The sequence below is a fragment of the Apium graveolens genome, chromosome 9 (genome assembly GCF_009905375.1).
Source record: "Apium graveolens cultivar Ventura chromosome 9, ASM990537v1, whole genome shotgun sequence".
NCBI lineage: Eukaryota > Viridiplantae > Streptophyta > Magnoliopsida > Apiales > Apiaceae > Apium > Apium graveolens.
In genome coordinates this window covers 250,243,850-250,264,470 of record NC_133655.1, presented here as the reverse complement: position 1 = coordinate 250,264,470, position 20,621 = coordinate 250,243,850, and the positions used below count along the sequence as shown (strand labels likewise).

At 38.4% G+C, this 20,621-nt stretch overlaps 1 non-coding gene across 1 annotated transcript; it reads left to right on the top strand.

Annotated features, from left to right (window-relative positions):
* Positions 1-5,107: 5,107 nt before the first annotated feature.
* Positions 5,108-5,214, top strand: LOC141688030 (small nucleolar RNA R71). Its single transcript, XR_012561500.1, has one exon. It is a non-coding gene; the product is annotated as a small nucleolar RNA R71 (small nucleolar RNA).
* The last annotated feature ends 15,407 nt before the right edge of the window (positions 5,215-20,621 follow it).

The window sequence follows — 20,621 nt, the reverse complement described above, 5'->3', positions numbered from 1 at the left end:
TACTTCTCAATGTTAAGATAATAACACTTAAAATTGTTGATTAAATATTAACTATAATTAACTACTTAATTAACCACTTAACTAACACTTCAATTTATCAATAATAAAACACTCATGAGATCACAACTTCATTATTACTTCCTTCTATAGTCATTGTTATTACCTTTAGCATGTGACAGTGATGATATTAATCGAATAACACGAAACTGATAAAAGCCAACTTTCATTGTACTAATACCATTCTACCAAGCATCCACAATTAAGATAGAAGTTGAATAGTCATCAATTATGTTGAGTTCCTATATGTCTACAGAAATTGACAACACAACGATTTAAGCTCAAGTTATTCCTTTTGATTACATAGGGCAAATAAAACTGTTAGAGTTACCCACTAATCATGCACAACGTACATGAACCTATGCTAGCATGGCAAGTTCTAAATCTCAAGATCCATCGTCGCTTCACAAGAGATTAACACCCTATCTTATATGTTCGCGACGCACATAAGACGAATACGCACAACCAATACTAGATATCATGCAATCATCACACACTAAAGTATTAAACAATTAACTAAAGAATTCCATAATAAATTCGTTGCAACCCCATGATCACGATTAGCCCATAATAGAACTTATCGCCATCATGGGTTCATATGAAATCATGACAAACAAACACAAGAAAATAATAACTAAACTAATTATATTAAAACAGAGTACGTCACAAGAGTAAATAAGTCAAAGCAAGAAAACTAGCATCCAACGTTACAACGAAACAAGAATCACAAAAAAATATGCTTCCTCTTCGTTGCGGTGTGCTAAATCGGTCTTCTTCCTTATCTCCTTCGCTTCTTGCGTAAAACACAATCTAAAACATAATCCCCTTAATACTCTCTGTGAAAACGTCTCAAATCTACCTATATAATAGTCCCATAAAACTCAGATTATATAGAAGTTGGAAGCCAAACAAAAGTAGAAGTCTAAAATAATTTATCTTTTTCCCCGACCCTGCGCGGCCGCTCAGCATAGCTGCGCGGGCGCGCAGAGGGTCTCTGCAAAAATGCGATCCTTCATCACTTATGATTACCCGAGGTGTTCCAAACCTTGTGAAAATTTGCTTATGAAGAAAATTTAGCACTGCCTTTGCATCATTTGTCGGTAAAGCTTTAACTTCGACCCATTTTGAGACATAATCGACTGCCAGCAAGATGTACTGATTATTGCAAGACGCGATAAAAGGCCCCATGAAATCGATTCCCCACACATCAAAGACCTCGACTTCAAGCATCACATTTAATGGCATCTCATCCTTCCTTGACAAATTTCCCACTCTTTGGCAACGATCACACCTTAAAACAAACTGATGAGCATCCTTGAACAAAGTAGGCCAGAAAAAACCTGCTTGCAGAATACGAGCTGCCGTTTTCTCACCTCCATAGTGTCCACCATAAATCGTGGAATGGCAGTCTCGTAATATCCCCTCCGTCTCACAGAACGGGATACATCTCCTGATGATCTGGTCAGCTCCCTGTCTAAACAAATATGGTTCATCCCACATATACCACTTCACCTCATGCAGAAACTTCTTCTTTTGAGCGGATGTCAAATTAGGAGGCATTATATTGCTGACGAGATAGTTTACAATATCTGCAAACCATGGTTCTTCCTCTTGAATTGCAAACAACTGCTCATCCGGAAAAGATTCATTGATTAACGTCCTATCTTGTGAAGTAGAATCGGGATTCTCTAATCTAGAGAGATGGTCAGCTACTTGATTCTCAGTACCTTTTCTATCTTTGATCTCTAACTCAAATTCCTAAAGTAAAAGCACCCAACGAATGAGTCCCGGCTTCGAATCCTTCTTAGAAACCAGATAGCGAATAGCTGCATGATCAGTGAATACTGTTACTTTCGTACCAAGCAGATAAGATCGAAATTTCTCAAAGCCAAAGACTATAGCCAAAAGCTCCTTCTCAGTAGTGGTGTAGTTCAATTGGGCACCATTTAAAGTCTTACTCGCATAGTAGACCACATGGAAGAGATTTTTCTTGCGCTGTCCCAGAACTGCACCTACCGCATAATCACTCGCATCACACATCATCTCAAACGGTTCTGTCCAATCTGGTGCTGTAATAACTGGTGCAGTGATCAAACTCTTCTTGAGAGTCTCGAATGCTGCCAAACATTCATCATCAAATTTGAACGGCACATCTTTCTCAAGCAAATTGCACAACGGCTTAGATATCTTTGAAAAGTCCTTGATGAATCACCGATAAAAACCCGAATGACCAAGAAAACTACGGATTCCTTTCACAGAATTAGGTGGGGGAAGATTTTCAATGACTCCCACCTTGGCCTTGTCCACCTCCAGACCCTTGCTAGAGACCTTATGCCCAAGGATAATGCCTTCATGCACCATAAAATGACATTTCTCCCAATTAAGCACCAAATTAGTTTCCACGCATCTTTTGAGTACGGCGCGCATATTATTCAAACATTCATCATATGAGTGTCCAAAGACGGAGAAGTCATCCATGAACACTTCAACGTTATTTCCAATCATGTCAGAGAATATAGCCATCATACATCTCTGAAAAGTGGCCGGGGCGCCACATAACCCAAACGAAACTCTGCGAAAAGCAAATGTGCCAAATGGACAAGTGAAGGTAGTCTTTTCCTGATCCTCTGGTGCAATACAAATCTGATTATACCCGGAATAACCATCCAGAAGACAAAAATACTCATGACCCGCCAATCTGTCAAGCATTTGATCAATAAATGGAAGGGGGAAGTGATCCTTCCTTGTGGCTTTGTTCAATTTTCTATAATTCATGCATACTCTCCATCCTGTAACTGTTCGAGTAGGGATGAGCTCATTCTTTTCATTTGTGACCACAGTGATACCGCCCTTCTTAGGTACACATTGTACGGGGCTCACCCACGAGCTGTCCGAAATAGGATAAATGATGTCTGCATCTAGCCATTTCAGAATTTCTTTCTTCACCACCTCCTTCATGATGGGATTCAGTCTTCACTGCTGTTCCACAGTTGGCTTACTACCTTCCTCTAGCAGAATTTTATGCATACAATATGAAGGACTTATCCCCTTGATGTCTGCTATGGTCCATCCTATAGCCGATTTGAATTCTCTCAAAATCCTTAAGAGCTTGTCTTCCTCACTACCTGAAAGGTCAGATGAAATAATAACAGGTAACGTAGATGAATCACCTAAAAAAGCATACCTCAAGTGTTCAGGTAATGGTTTGAGCTCCAAGGTAGGTGCTTCCTCTATTGATGGTTTGAGCTTCCCATCAGCATTCTTAAGGTCAGAAGTACCAAGAGATTCAAATGGTATGTCCAGCTTTCGCTTCCATGGAGAAGCGTTCAGATATTGTAATTGCTCGTTGCTATCTTCATCATCGCTGTCAAAATCCCCCACTAAGGCCTTTTCCAATGCATCAGACATTAGCATGTGATCGAGTTCCGAAGTAACCGCAGTATCAATCACATCCACTTTTAAGCACTCCTCATCTTCTGTAGGGAATTTCATTGCCTTGAATACATTGAAGGTCACATCCTGATCTTGGATCCGCATAGTAAGTTCACCTTTTTGCACATCTATCAAGGTACGGCCAGTAGCCAAGAAAGGCCTTCCCAAGATTATGGGAATCTTCTTATCTTCCTCAAAATCCAGAATAACAAAATCTGCTGGAAAGAAGAGCTTATCCACCTTGACGAGCACATCCTCAACTATGCCCCTTGGGTAAGTAATGGAACGGTCAGCCAATTGTAGCGACATGTATGTGGGTTTTGGATCAGGCAGATCCAGCTTTTTAAAGATCGACAACGGCATCAGATTAATGCTTGCTCCCAAATCACAAAGGCACTTGTCAAAAGTTAGATTGCCAATGGTGCAAGGAATGGTGAAGCTTCCTGGATCTTTCAGTTTTGGTGGTAACTTTTGCTGCAGAACAGCGCTGCATTCTTCCGTGAGAGCAACGGTTTCAAGGTCATCCAGTTTCACCTTCCTTGAAAGAATAGTCTTCATAAACTTCGCATAACTAGGCATTTGTTCCAGAGCCTCAGCGAAAGGTATATTGATGTGAAGTTTCTTGAACACCTCCAGAAACTTCCCGAACTGTCTATCCAGCTTTTATTGCTGCAATCTCTTAGGAAAAGGTGGTGGAGGATAGAGCTGTTTCTCCCCTGTATTAGCCTTAGGCAGAGTGTGTTCAACAGTAGTCTTCCTTGGTTCTGCCGCTTTCTCCTTTTGCTTAGATTCTTCATCTCTAACTTCAGCTTCGACTTCCTTTGCCTTTTCAGCATCAGCCACTTTTCCAGACCTTAAGGTAATAGCCTTGACTTGCTCTTTAGCTTCCTTCCTGCCTGGTACTTCCGTGTCACTGGGAAGAGTGCCAGGTTGACGATTGAGCACTGCATTGGCTAATTGACCGATTTGATTTTCCAAGGTCTTGATAGAAACCGCCTGACTCTTGCACAACAGCTTAAGTTCCTCAAAATCAGCACTAGTGGGTGCAGCTGTACTTCCCTGTTGAGGATATGATTGCCTTGTAGCATACTGCTGTGGTTGCTGGAATCCAGGTGGGTTAAACTGTTTACTCACTCCTTGCTGATATGGTGGCTGAATAGCATTCTGATTATTCCCCCAGCTGAAATTTGGATGATTTATGTTATTAGGATGATAGGTCGCTGGCACAGGCTGCTGTTGTCGCTGATAATTATTCACATACTGAACAGATTCGTTTACAAGAGAACACTGATCCGTAGCATGAGAACCTGCACAAAGCTCACAAACCATAGCTATTTGATTAACTCCATACGTAGCCAAAGAATCAACCTTCATTGATAGCGCTTGGAGCTGGGCTGCAATAGCGGTGGCTGCATCAACTTCCAGAATACCTGCTACCTTGCCTGACGTCATCCTCTGAGTTGGGTTTTGATGCTCATTTGCAGCCATCGTCTCTATAAGATTATACGCCTCAGTATAGCTTTTAGCCCATAAGGCGCCTCCAGCTGCTGCATTGAGCATGGGCCGAGATTGGGCCCCCAAACCATTATAGAAACCAGTGATCACCATCCAATCCGGCATTCCATGATGTGGACATTTTCTCAACATTTCCTTGTAGCATTCCCAAGCCTCGCACATAGATTCTGTAGGTTGCTGCGCAAACTGAGTAAGAGCACTCCTCATAGCAGCAGTCTTTGCCATTGGATAAAACTTCACCAGAAACTTTTGCGCAAGATCTTGCCACGTAGTGATGGACCCAGCTGGTTCAGAATGTAACCAGTCTTTAGCCTTATCCCTCAGTGAGAATGGGAAAAGCCTCAACTTGATAGCCTCATCAGTCACGCCATTATACTTAAAAGTGCTGCAGATCTCGACAAAATTCCTTATGTGCATGTTGGGGTCTTCAGTTGCCGCTCCTCCAAAAGAAACAGAATTCTGCACCATCTGAATAGTGTCCGGCTTGATTTCAAAGGTGTTAGCTTGAATAGCCGGATGAAGGATGCTTGACTGAATGTCATCAATTTTAGGCCGAGAAAAATTCATAAGAGCTGGATCAGCTTGAACAATACGATCTCCCATGTTTACTGGTTCTTTCTGCTCAGTTCCTGAATCCGAATCCTCAAAATCTAACTTCTCCGGAATATCAAGAACTTCGTCTGTCTCCTCAGCTGTATCTAAAGTCCTCTTGCGAGCACGAGAACGAGTTTGCATAAACGCTTGCTAAAGTACCTGAAACACAACCGAAAAGAGTAAGTAACTACTACGTCCTAATCACTGAGTCCTAATGACCAATGATGGTAAGTACATAAACTAAACAAATACGCCGAGTCCCCGGCAGCGGCGCCAAAAACTTGTTAGGGCGAAAACACGCGCTAATATTCACGCAAGTATACGCGTTCGCAAGTAATATAGAATACTTTCTAGTTCGTTACCTCAGAGACTCAGACTAAATTATTGTCTAATTAAACTCACTCACCAATGTATGATTACTTCTCAATGTTAAGATAATAACACTTAAAATTGTTGATTAAATATTAACTATAATTAACTACTTAATTAACCACTTAACTAACACTTCAATTTATCAATAATAAAACACTCATGAGATCACAACTTCATTATTACTTCCTTCTATAGCCATTGTTATTACCTTTAGCATGTGACAGTGATGATATTAATCGAATAACACGAAACTGATAAAAGCCAACTTTCATTGTACTAATACCATTCTACCAAGCATCCACAATTAAGATAGAAGTTGAATAGTCATCAATTATGTTGAGTTCCTATATGTCTACAGAAATTGACAACACAACGATTTAAGCTCAAGTTATTCCTTTTGATTACATAGGGCAAATAAAACTGTTAGAGTTACCCACTAATCATGCACAACGTACATGAACCTATGCTAGCATGGCAAGTTCTAAATCTCAAGATCCACCGTCGCTTCACAAGAGATTAACACCCTATCTTATATGTTCGCGACGCACATAAGATGAATACGCACAACCAATACTAGATATCATGCAATCATCACACACTAAAGTATTAAACAATTAACTAAATAATTCCATAATAAATCCGTTGCAACCCCATGATCACGATTAGCCCATAATAGAACTTATCGCCATCATGGGTTCATATGAAATCATGACAAACAAACACAAGAAAATAATAACTAAACTAATTATATTAAAACAGAGTACGTCACAAGAGTAAATAAGTCAAAGCAAGAAAACTAGCATCCAACGTTACAACAAAACAAGAATCACAAGAAAATATGCTTCCTCTTCGTTGCGGTGTGCTAAATCGGTCTTCTTCCTTATCTCCTTCGCTTCTTGCGTAAAACACAATCTAAAACATAATCCCCTTAATACTCTCTGTGAAAACATCTCAAATCTACCTATATAATAGTCCCATAAAACTCAGATTACATAGAAGTTGGAAGCCAAACAGAAGTAGAAGTCTAAAATAATTTATCTTTTTCCCCGACCCTGCGCGGCCGCTCAGCATAGCTGCGCGGGCGCGCAGGTTGCTGCGCGGCCGCTCAGCATTGCTGCGCGGGCACGCAGGCCTCTACTGGAAAAAATCCAGGTTTGCTCCATTTCTTCGCCGTAATCTGCCCATTCCTTTCCTCTCGCAATGGTGAACACATGCCAAGGCTTATTCTTGATGATTCCTCCCCCGAAATGCAACTAATACCCTGAAATGCATAAACACTAGAAAAACACATCAAATACACAAAATACTTGATTTCAAGACACCAATTTAAGCCATTTTAAGACGTTCTAAGTGGTATAAAATGCCACTTATCACTTATATTTACAATTAATCAACCTATTCTGCATATCTACTAGTAGTCAACATGACTCATATGCTACTACAGAATCTACACAAAGTTGTTTGCAGAAATGTGCTACAAAACTTATTATTACATAAGCTACTCGCTCGATGGATGTTAAATCATCATCCGCCGGGACTATATTTAATCATCCGTCGAGTGCTACAAAATTCACTAAGTTAAATCTACTAAGGTGTTTTGATTAATTTATCATCAAGTTCATAACATATTTCTAATAATCTCCCCCCAATTTATGTCTACTGGAATTGTAGCCATAAATTAAGAGAAACTTGATGATAACAAAACACTCTAAGAATACAGATTAAAAATAGTAGATAAAACTGATAAGTGCTTCAATATTTACTGAAAATTGAACAATGCAAAGTATACAAAGAATAACTCACAATCATTATCAAGATGCTCCTCTAGTCTGAGCAGATAAGTTTATTTCCTTGATTGTCTAGGTTTCTTCCCAAGCCTCCTGTTATTCTCTTCTATCTGGTTTTGGAGTTGTCTATGGAATTCAAGTTCATTAGCTTTTGAGAGATCTAGCATTCCTTATATTTCCAATACAGTCTCATTGCTAGAGATACTCAATTGGTCCTCCAATCTGAAAAATCTTCTAACTCCTTTTCATCCCTGAATTCCATTAACAAATAGGGCCTCAAATGCACTCTCTTTCCAGTGAAGGGAATAGATAGAGTTTTTGGAAGTGCATTTTTGGCTCTATTACTCCTCATCTCCTCAATCTTTATTAGAACTAATCTTTCGGCAGTAACATGGTACCCAAAGTTCTTTTTGAATGATGAGTAGATCTTTATTAGAACATATTGGCTTTCTAGAAGAATCCTGTGAAGTGGCCATATGATCTCTTTTCTTCCCTTGTATTTGAATACCAGACTTTCAGGAAGATGTCTGTGAGCATCAATTCCTCTAACTTCTTCCAATTCATCTAGGTAGAGGTAATGTCAGAAAACCCTTTGATGTCACAGATGTACAGCATATCTCCTTTGTTGACTGTGGATTTAGATTTGACTAGGGTCTTGAATTTGAGAATCACTGGTTTCACTTTCTTGCTAGCTCTTGTCTTTGTCTTCTTTGTCTTGAAGATATGAAAGTTTAGCTCAGGAATAGGCAAGCTATCCCAGTCCATTGGCTCATCCTTTAAAATTATGGGCTCACCATGTATATTCCTAGTTGGATCCACCACCTTGATTTCTTCAAATACCACTGAGGGTTTTGATGATTGAGTTGTAGTTGTGGACTTTTTAGGAATATTGTCTTCCTTTTCTTCATCATTAAAGTTCAATTTTCTCTTGGAAAAGAGCTTGTATCTGAATCTTCTTTTCTGTTATGGTTCTTCTTGCACTTTCTGATCCTTAGGTTCAGCTTGTGCAGGAATTTCTGTTGTGGTTTTTACAGCTTCAAGCTTGGCCAAGATAGCAGCTTGCTCCTTCTTTTATTTAAGCTTTTTAGCATCCAGAGTAGCTTCCTTCTTTTCTTGCCTGATTCTTTCTTTATCTTCCTTCTTAGCTTCCACAAACATAGGGTGTCTAGCCACCACACAAATTTTCTTACCATTTTTGTAAATCTTGGCTAATCTTCTTTTAAGTATTGAATCAGTTGGATCTTTGTAGAAGGCAATTGACCTAGCCAACAACTTTTTCTCATCTGGCCTAGGTGTCTCATACACAGTCTCCATAGGATTTTTGTCTGAAAATCTGGAGTAATTTCTTTTAGGCTTCATGATGAAATCTGGTTTTAGAGATTTGATGCAAGATGTTTGGCCTTTCTCCAGATAATTCATACTCATTTCATTCATATATGTGTTCTTGACTTGAGAGTGATGAATGAATGTTTTGTCTGGCTTCTGAATTGGCCCAAATTTTTGTTAAATTTCTGCATCTATCTTTCTCCATTTTTATTTCAACTCCTTCTCAGCTGCTGCTACATCAATCTTTAGCAGTTTGTTATCTATGTCTAGTTTTGCTGCTGCCAGATTTATGATGTCAATGTTGTCCATGGCTGGTGGCTTTGTGAAAGCAATTGCTGGCACAATTACTTTGCTGACTTGGATGTTTAGCACTTTCTGCTCCCCCTCACTCCTTGTTCCCTCTTGACTGATTGGGACAATAACACTTTCTTTCTCCCCCTACTTTCTTTCTCCCCCTTTTTGTTATCATCAAGTCGAGTAGAGGAAGAGGTTTGTGCTCCCACTATCTTTTGAAGCAAGTCTGTCTGTTGTGCTTAATGTAGATGAATAACTGTTAGAGAAGGTTCCATAGCAGTCATTCTTTTATCCAAGGAATCCCCCTTGGTTACAAGATCAGTGTTCTTCATTAGCTGTCTTTTAATATCAATCATTTTGGCTTTTGGAAGTTTGGCATCTAATCTTTCAGAAATATCCTTCTTTACTTGATTGATCTCTGTCTTGATAGAAGTGATATCCTGGTTGTGTTGGAGGCCTTGGATTTGATGTAGTTGCAGAGAATTAAGATGTGCCTGTAAGAGCTGCCTGGTGCCTGCATCTGTGGTAGATTGAATAGCATTGTGTATTTCCTGAATTTGATGAATGAGAGTGACCTTGAAATGTTGAAGATCACAGTCTTTGGAGAATGCCCATGAAGGAAGGCCAGATCTAGATCTGGTGTCTGCTTCTCCCCTATGTTCATGAGCTCCTCACTTTCACCATAATTTCCAAAGAAATCAGCAGATTCCCCAGTCTCATAGTTAACATCATCATCAGCTCTAGGCGGCATAGTTGTGATGACATCCTTAGCTCTTTGCATTGACTGGGTGGTGTGCACCAAGTTCAGCATTCTTTCTGCATTTTCATTGCCCTGTCCAGCCAAAATTTGATATACTGGAACATGATGAGTAAATGTCTCAGCATCCAAAGAGATGGAACCTATAACAGCTTGATTATGCTGAGATAGTTTCTCTATATCTGTATCTGTTATTCCCAGTGGACTAACAATGAGATTTACAGAAGGGGGTTGAATGTAAATCTCAAAACTTTTTCAAGTTTTGAGCAGTTTCTAAGGCTAAGTGTTTTAGTGAGCAAATGTGTGTGAATTGCTTGAGGCTAATACATACAGATATATATTCAAACACAAATGTATAGAACACAAAGAACTTAAAAACTTTTCTGGTGGATTTGTTGTTCCACCAGAGATGTGTTATTTCAGAAAATCTGTGATTCAAAGAATTAAATCACAGCTGCTTCCTAGTACAAACTAGATGATTTTCTCTCTGGATTTTTCTAAACAGCTCTTGAAAATTCACACCTAATTACTAGCTGCTACTTGGTTTATATATCACCAAGTTTACAAGTAAAGACAAAAACTGTAAAATACAATTAAAAAAGGCTCTTCACATGTTTCTTCTTCATTTCTCTATCCAATGCAATTTGGGTTTAGCTGTTATTCTTTGAATACTCCCTTGTTTGCACCAGAATAGAAATGCTGCATTTTCTTGATTCCTCCTAGAGGCTGCCACATTCCAGTTTGTCTCTGTCAACCCATGTGCCTCTGTCAGCTTATGAATTGTCACTATCAACTGCTATTGAACTAAGCATCCGTTGAAGCTTTCATTGTTGATGCCTTATCCGTTGAGGCTTTATCCGTTGAAGCTTTATCCGTTGATGCATTAGCAGTTGAAGTCTTATCCGTTGAAACACTTATCCGTTGATGGATATTATCCGTTGAAGCTTTAGAGACATCCGTTGAAGCTTTGTTTCTTATCCGTTGAAGGTCTTCAATATCAGTTGATACTTCTTCACTTATACAAAATTACAAGGCATGAAATATTTACAATTAGCCCTCCTATTTGCATATCCACTAGTAGTCAACATGACTGATAATTTCCTACAACATCTAAGAATTACAACTTGAATCCAGAGAATGAAATGTGCTACAATACTAAACTTATTGCTAAGTAAAGCTACTCCTTCAACGGATAGCCAAGATGGTCTTATCCGTTGAGGCTACAAACACTAGATTTCTACTTAAGTGTTTTTTAACTTATCATCAAACTAATACACATATTCCTAACAATCCCCCCCTATTTATGTCTACTAGAACTGTAGGCATAAATTTGGGTTTAGCTTGATGATAACAAAACACTTGACAAACATATTAACTGTAATAAAGAAGAAATTCAAAAGTGCTGCAAAAATGTGTATGTTGAGATGGAATTGAAGAATTACATTGTTTCCAAGGGTGCTCCTTTAGCCTGAGCAGATTAATTTATTTTCCTTTGATCCCTTGTTTTCTTTCCTAGCCTCCTGTCATTCTCCTCTATTTGAAGTTGAAGTTGTCTATAGAACTCAGCTTCATCTTCTTTATTGATGTCCAACTTAGATTGCATATCCTTGAGAGTTTCATTACTAGCAATCTTGAGCTGATCTTCAAGTCTGAAAAATCTTCTGACTCCTTTGTTGTCTCTGAACTCCATCAACCAATGAGGTGATTTATGAACTGTAATTCCTCTTTCTTGAATGAGTAATGTCCTAGGTAAGGCATTGGGCTCCCACCAAGTCTTCCTTATGTTGGCAATCTTGTTGAGAATCTCAGTCTTGGCAGTCCTGGTAAAGCCAGAATCCCTTTTTATGGCTGAGTAGACTCTAACCAAGGTAGAGTAGCCTTCATTCAGAATCCTGTAGAGAGGCCAAGTTCTTTCCCCACTTCCTTTGTATTTGAACACTAGTCTTTCTGGTAGCTGTCTGTAGGCATCTATTCCCCTTACTTCCTCCAGCTCATCCAGATAGAGTTCAATGTCTGAAAATTCCTTTATGTCACAAATGTGAACATAATCATCCTTAGAGGCTCGTGGCTTAGGCTTAGGCTTCTGAGTGAATTTGATTGAGGTTGGAGGAGGTGTTGATTTGATTTTTCTTTTCTGCTTCTTTGATGGTGGAGAAGAGGTTAAGAAGGTGGGCAATTTGATGGTGTCCCAATCAATTGGTTCCTCCTTAGGAGTGATTGTTTCACCATGGATGTTTATGAAGGGGTCAGGCACAATGGGTTCAGGAATAGAAGGTAGTGGTTTGGATTTTGATTGGGTTTCTTCAGTCTCATCTACCATCTTTCTTTTTGCATTGGCCTTCTTTCTGTTCCTTTTCTGCCATTCCTCTCTTTCCTTACTTCTTTCTCCCACATCATCACTAAACATGTCCCCCATACCTACATCTTCACTCTTGTCTTCAATTTCTTTCTTTTCTTCAGCTTGACTTGACTTTAGCTATTTTTCAAGCTTTGCTTGTGCTCTTTTGTCAGCCTTTAGCTTTTTGGCTTCTTCCTTCAACCTTCTGGCTTCTTCTCTTGGCTATTGAGAATTTGGGATGTCCTTGCATCACATAAATGCTCTTTCCCTCTTTAAAGATAATAGCCATGTTCATCCTTTCAACCACATCCATGGTCTCTTTGTGCTTTATGATACTTCCACCCAAAACCTTGTCTTCATCAGGCTTTGAAAGAGGGAAATCCACTTCTTTCATCTGAGCAAGGCTTAGAGGATTCTTTATAGAGTCCTTATTGGATCTGTTGTTGGGCTTGAGAACCATAGGTTTCATATTCTTGGTAGAAGTCTCTCCAACCTTATTCCTCCTTACTGGCTTGAGCTCCATAATAATTGATTCCACCTTTGTGCTATGCTTCACAGATTGTGATTTAGAAGCTGTAGAACCAAAAATTTATTGCACCTTTTCATCAATTTTCCTCCTTTGCTCTTTGACTTGCAATTCAGCTGCTGCTATCTGAATTAGATCAATTCCATCAAGCTTTCCTTTGATTTGAATAGGTGGAGAAGTGGTGATGGCAGGAACTAGCACCTGAGATATTTGAACTGTTGTTGATGGCTCTCCTTCCCCTTCCCTTTTATTCTCCCCCTTTTTGTTATCATCAAGGGTAGGGGTCAAGCCTTGTGCTTTTGCCAGCTGCATTAGTATATTTGTCTAAGTTTGTTGATTCTGAAGAATGGTGACCATGAAGTCTTCAATGATCTAAACTCTATTTTCGAACCTGGCCAGCCTCTTGTCAGCATTAGATTCTCTCCTCAATCTTACTAACAAATCTTGCAAGGTCTGCAAGGACCCTTTTCTCTTGTGCCCAGCATTTGAGTTTATTGCTCTCATTAGATATAACCAACCCTTCAGCAACATGGTTAGCCAATAACATAAAGAATCTAGCATAGTAGATGTTATGTGGTCTATTAGCTTTGTTACCTAACCTGGAACCTAATTCTAGCATGACATAGTTGCTAAAATTAAAGTACCTATCAGAAACTAGCATATAGAGCATATTAACAAGAGATGAAGTTATGGCATCAAAATTGCTAATCTTCCTAGAGAAAACCTTGATAAAGACATCTCCAAGAAAACTCCATTCTTTCCTAAGGCCCTTCCTTCTAATACTACCTAAACTAGCAGAATTAAAAACATAGCCTATGGAATATAACATAGCAGATACATCTTTATCAGTATGTGGTGTCATGGCATTATTCTCAGGCAACTTAAAGCAAGACTGTATATCATCACAGTTAATGCAATAATCCTTACCTTTGAGAGAGAAGGCAATAATCATATCTGTGGAGTTGAACTCTGCAGTTGTCCAAATCTCCTCAATTACTTCACAGTAAATGGTTGGGGCTTCCAGCATTGCATAGCTTAGTTTGCAGTTTTTGATGAAGTCCATCATCTTGTGATAATCAGAATGGGCTTCATTCTTTTCAACCAAGGCTACGAAATTGTTCTTTTCATAAACAAATCCAGACTGACACATAATTTTGACTACTGATGCCATTGTTGTGAGTAGAGGTTGCAGAGCAAAACTTGAGAGTTTTGGGAGTAAAGTGAAAATAAGAATTCAATGGGCTTTTATACTTTCTAGAATTAAAACGTAAATAAAATTATTAAATGATACTTTTAAATAAATTACAGCCGTTTAAGAATAAAGAAAACCGTAAAAATTCTGGAAACTGCCTTTAATACAAATACATACAACAGTGTATATCTGTATCAACAGTTAAGTAAAAGAATCAACGGCTGTGACTCACTTAAAGTAACTGATGTGACACTTCAACGGATAAGGTAAATAGTTATCCGTTGATGATCAACACTATTTTATCCGTTGAGGGATAATATTACCAGAAATATATTTGTCTTTCAACGGATAATGAACATCCGTTGATAGAACAATTTTGGCTTTCAACGGATAGGGAATATCCATTGATAGAATAATTCTTACTTAAAGCCAACTTTGTTCTTGCAGCAAATTCATTTCAGGCTTCAAGGTAGATTATAAAGAGGACATAAATTTATGAATAATTAAGCATACCTAGCTCACTTACTAATCTTGTGAATGTTGATTCATCAAGTGGCTTGGTGAATATGTCTGCAATCTGCTTTTCACTTGGAACAAAATGAAGTTCCACTGTACCTTTCATCATATGTTCCCTAATGAAGTGGTACTTGATGTCAATGTGCTTGGTTCTTGAGTGCTGCACTGGATTTTCAGTAATGGCAATGGCACTTGTGTTGTCACAGAATATAGGAATTTTGTCAACAGTTAGTCCATAGTCAAATAGTTGATTCCCCATCCATAGTATCTGTGCACAGCAACTACCAGCAGCAATGTACTCAGCTTCAGCTGTTGATGTAGAAACAGAATTTTGCTTCTTGCTGAACCATGACACAAGCTTGTTCCCTAGAAATTGACAGGTGCCAGTTGTGCTTTTACTGTCTATTTTGCAGCCTGCATAATCTGCATCTGAGTAGCCAATTAGATCAAAACCATACTCTCTAGGGTACCAAATTCCTAGTTTTGGAGTCCCTTTGAGATATCTGAAGATTCTTTTAATAGCCACTAAATGAGATTCTTTAGGGTCAGCTTGAAATATAGCACAGAGACATGTAGAAAACATTATATCAGGTCTACTAGCAGTTAAATATAAAAGTGAGCCAACCATGCCTCTATAACTTGAAATGTCCACAGACTTTTCAGCCTTATTTAATTCAAGCTTGGTGGCAGTGGCCATGGGAGTTTTTGCAGCTGAACAGTCCATTAAGTCAAACTTCTTTAAAAGATCATAAATATATTTAGTTTGACTAATGAAAATTCCACCACTAACTTGTTTAACTTGTAAACCAAGAAAATAAGTTAGCTCTCCCATCATGCTCATTTCATATTTACTTTGCATTAACTTAGCAAACTTTTTACAAAGCTTATCATCTGTAGATCCAAATATAATATCATCTACATAAATTTGAACAAGTATTGTAGAGCCATTAACATTTCTAAAGAAAAGAGTTTTGTCAACAGTACCTCTTGTGAAGTGATTATCTAGAAGAAATTTTGACAAAGTCTCATACCAGGCTCTAGGTGCTTGCTTTAGTCCATAGAGTGCTTTCAACAGATAATACACATAGTCTGGAAAGTTTGGATCTTCAAATCCTGGAGGTTGGCTTACATAAACTCCTTCCTCCAATTCCCCATTTAAAAATGCACTCTTGACATCCATTTGATAGACTTTGAAATTGGCATGGGCTGCATAGGCTAGAAAGATTCTGATGGCTTCAATTCTGGCAACTGGAGCAAATGTTTCATCAAAATCTATTCCCTCTCGTTGAGAATAGCCTTTAGCAGCCAATCTGGCTTTATTCCTTATGACAATGCCATTTTCATCCATCTTGTTTCTGAATACCCATTTTGTGTCAATAGAACTCTTGTTCTTTAGCTTGGGTACCAGCTTCCATACTTTGTTCCTCTCAAATTGGTTTAGCTCCTCTTGCATTGCTAAAATCCAATCTGGATCCAATAGAGCTTCTTCCACTCTCTTAGGTTCCTCCTGTGATAGAAAGCTACTATACAGACATTCATCTTGAGTAGCCCTTCTAGTTTGCACTTTAGATGTAGCATCACCAATGATCAGTTCAAAAGGGTGATTCTTGGTCCATTTCCTTTGAGGTGGTAGATTAGCTCTAGATGAGGTTGCCTCAGTATTGTCATGATGTGAGATAGAATGTTGATTGGTTGAAACTCCCCCTGAGTTGCTGATCCTTTGAAAGGAATTGGGAGCTCTATCAACTGATGAAGTGAATTGATTATCCGTTGACAGACTGTTATCAACGGATGCTTCATTGTGAACTTCAACGGATGATGCACTTTATCTTTCAACGGATACTACATTGCTTCTTTCAACGGAAGCTGAATTATGACTTTCAACGGATGCAGTATTCTGTGTATTATCCAAAGGCAGATTTTGAATTCTTCTTGAGATGCCTTCTTCATCATCCTCATCTTCACTATCATCACAATATATCTCAATATTGTCAAATTTGAGTTCTTCATGATGTTCCTCATCTGTTAGTCCATCAATCTTTTTATCATCAAACACAACATGCATAGATTCCATGACAATGTTGGTTCTTAGATTGTAGACCCTATATGATTTTCCAGCAGAATAACCAACAAATATTCCTTCATCAGCCTTTGCATCAAACTTCCCTTTGTGATCAGGTTGATTCCTTAAGATGTAGCATTTGCAACCAAAGACATGCAGAAAGTTTAAAGTTGGTTTTCTTCTCTTGAATAATTGATAGGGAGTCATGCCTTTAGCCTGATTGATTAGAGAAATATTCTGAGTGTAACATGCACAGTTAACAGCCTCAGCCCAAAAGTAAGTTAGGAGTTTTGACTCTTCAAGCATTGTCCTTGCAGCTTCAATTAGTGATCTGTTCTTCCTTTCCACCACACCATTTTGTTGTGGAGTCCTTGGAGCTGAGAACCCATGCATGATCCCATTTTCTTCACAGAACAACTTCATGGTTGAATTCTTGAACTCAGTTCCATTGTCACTCCTAATATTCCTTACTTTGAAATTAGGATGATTATTGACTTGTTTGATATGATTGATAATGATTTCACTAGCTTCATCCTTTGATCCAAGAAAATAAACCCATGAAAACTTTGAGAAATCATCTACAATCACTAGGCAATATTTTTTCCTTGAAATTGACAATACATTGACTGGTCCAAAAAGATCCATGTGTAGCAGTTGTAATGGTTCATCAATTGCAGATTCAAGCTTCTTACTGAATGATACTTTCTTTTGCTTTCCTTTCTGACAAGCATCACACAGTCCATCCCTTGTGAATTCTACTAGAGGCATTCCTCTAACTAAGTCCTTTTTGACTAGATCATTCATTGCCTTGAAATTCAAGTGGGACAGCTTCTTGTGCCATAGCCAACTTTCAACTGGACTTGCTTTGCTGAAAAGACAAGTAATAGATTCTGCATCTGTTTAGAGTTGAAGTCAGCTAAATACACATTCCCTTTTCTAACTCCAGTTAGAACCACTTTATTGTCCTTCTTACTTGTGACAATATAGGCTTCAGAATTGAAGGAAATAGTATTCCCTCTGTCACATAGTTGACTGATGCTCAATAAGTTGTGTTTGAGACCATCAACCAATGCAACTTCATCAATGATGACATTTTCTTTTGAAATCAAGCCATATCCCATAGTGAATCCTTTGCTGTCATCTCCAAAGGTTATGCTAGGGCCAGCTCTCTCCTTAAACTCTGTGAGCAGGGTGAAATCTCCTGTCATGTGTCTTGAACAGCCACTGTCCAAGTACCATAGATTCCTTCTTTTTCCCTGCACACAATAAAATCAATCAAGTTGATTTTGGTACCCAAGTTTCCTTGGGTCCAGCCTTGTTAGTCTTTTTCCTAGACTTCATTCCTCCTGCATCTTTTGACTTAGGTAACTTTGGGTCAACCTTGGTCTCAGATGTAGTTGGTTGAAGTGTAGGGTTAGTCACAGAATTATTTAGCACATTTGATTGAATTTGATAAGGCATAGATTGTGCAAACATATTATTCCACATAGGCATATTGTATGGCATTTGAGGCATATTAAATGCAGTAAAATAAGGATTATTAATATATGGCATGTTTGCAAAATGTGCATGGGGATTCTGATGAGACATAACAGGCATAGCATGCAGAGGTGACATAGACATGTTAGGCATGGAGGGATTTGAAGGCATGGGAGCATTCTTAACAGATTTGCAGTTATCAGATAGATGATTAACACTTTTACAATGCACACAGCTTTTTCTAGGAGCATACCTATCAGGTGTGTAATTGTTATGTTTATTAATCCCTACCTTCCCATTTCTTTTAGATTTTCTTTTAGTTTCCTTTTTATCCTCAACCAACTTAAGCCTATTTTTCAGCTGATCTAAAGTCATGTGTCCTATATTCACGTTACTGGCATCTTTGGATGTGCTAGCTCCTTCTTTGACAAAGTTCTTGAAAGTTGAACCATCCTTCTTATTGAGATTTTTATTTTTGAAATTACTTGCCTGTTTTAATTGATGAGCCTTCAACGGATGCTCTTTTTCTTCCTTCAACGGATAACTTTCATCATCCGTTGATTCCACATCCATTGACAATCCATCAATTAATTTTAACTCCTTTTTGTTTTTCTTCCAGGCATCCTCACAGAATGATTCAATTCCCTGAACCTTGGCAATATGAACATTAACATCCCTAGATGTTTTCCAGGCCTTGATTACCTCTTGCTCACTCTCTAACTGTTTAGAAAGAATTTCTACTTTCTTAACAGCTTCTTCTAGTTCACTCTCAACAGTTAAGCATTTAAGTTTAATCTTTTCAAGCTCAATTACCTGATTCTCTAACACAACATTCCTATCACTTAAAAACACATTATTCTCTTTGATCCTAGTATTTTCTTTGGCTAGTGATTTAAGGGAAACACGCAAATGATATAATTCATTAGACATATCATTTATGGCTTCGTTGCATTCATTTTTAGAAAGCTGAGAGAGATCAGTAGTAATTACCTGGTTGCTTGATGAACTAGTTTCATTTTCATCAGAATTAGCCATCAGGGCTAGGTTGACATATTCCATGTCATCATCTTCATTGATTCCATCTGCTGCCCAATCATCTTGAGTGAGAAAAGCTCTTTACTTTTGTTTGAGCAAATCAAAATACTTCTTTTTATAATCAACTTGCTCAAATTTCTTCTTATCAGAGGTTGGCTTCCTACACTCACTTGCAAAGTGTCCACTAATGCCACAGTTATAACATTTGAACTTGGATTTGTCCACCATGTTTTTGTTTGGCTTAGTGAATTTTGTATTTTTCCTAAACTTCATCTTTGTAAACCTCCTGGACAAAAAAGCCAGATGTTCATCAACATCATCAGAGTCATCCTGACTAGAATTGTCTTCATCCTCAGCTACTTGCTCTTTACCCTTGCTTGATTCTGATTTTCTTGTGCCAATTTTGAGACTTGGCATTGTCTTCTCCTCATTCCTGGCTTCAATCTTCTCACTGTCAGCTACAAGTGCAACTGTTCCTCCTTTTCTCTTTCCCTTTTCCAGCAGCTCATCCTGCTCCATTTCAAGTTCATAAGTCTTCAAAATTCCACATAATCTTTCAAGTGTGAAGTTCTTATAATCTTGAGAATTTCTTAGAGAGACAGTCATAGGCTTCCATTCCTTTGGTAGAGACCTTAGAAATTTTAAGTTGGAATCCTTGACTTGGTACACTCTACCATATAGCTTCAATCCATTTAACAGTTTCTGAAATCTGTTGAAGGTATCATTTAATGATTCTCCTTCTTCAAAGTGAAAATATTCATACTGTTGAATAAGAAGCTGCATCTTGTTCTCTCTAACCTGCTCAGTACCTTCACAGATGATTTGTACAGTATCCCAAACTTCCTTTGCAGTTTGGCTATTGATGACATTGTCAAACATATCTTGATCTAAGCCATTAAACAAAATGTTTATGGCTTTCTTGTCCTCACGGATTTCTTCCATGTCTTCAATAGTCCATTCTGCTTTTGGCTTGGGAATGGACTGTCCAACAGCAACTGTTGCAGTAGCAGCTGTGGCCACTTTGTGAGGGATGTGAGGACCATTTTCAATACAGCTGATGTAGCTTTCATCTTGAGAAAGAAGATATAAATGCATCTTCACTTTCCAGTGATGATAGTTATCTTTTTCCAGGACTGGAATCTTTATACCAATATCCTTCCTAGCAGGAGGATTCTTCTGTGCACTCATGATGTTAGCAGAATAGATCTTTAAACTCTTTGTATGTTAAGAGCTTGCTCTGATACCAATTGTTATTCCCAGTGGACTAACAATGAGATTTACAGAAGGGGGGTTGAATGTAAATCTCAAAACTTTTTCAAGTTTTGAGCAGTTTCTAAGG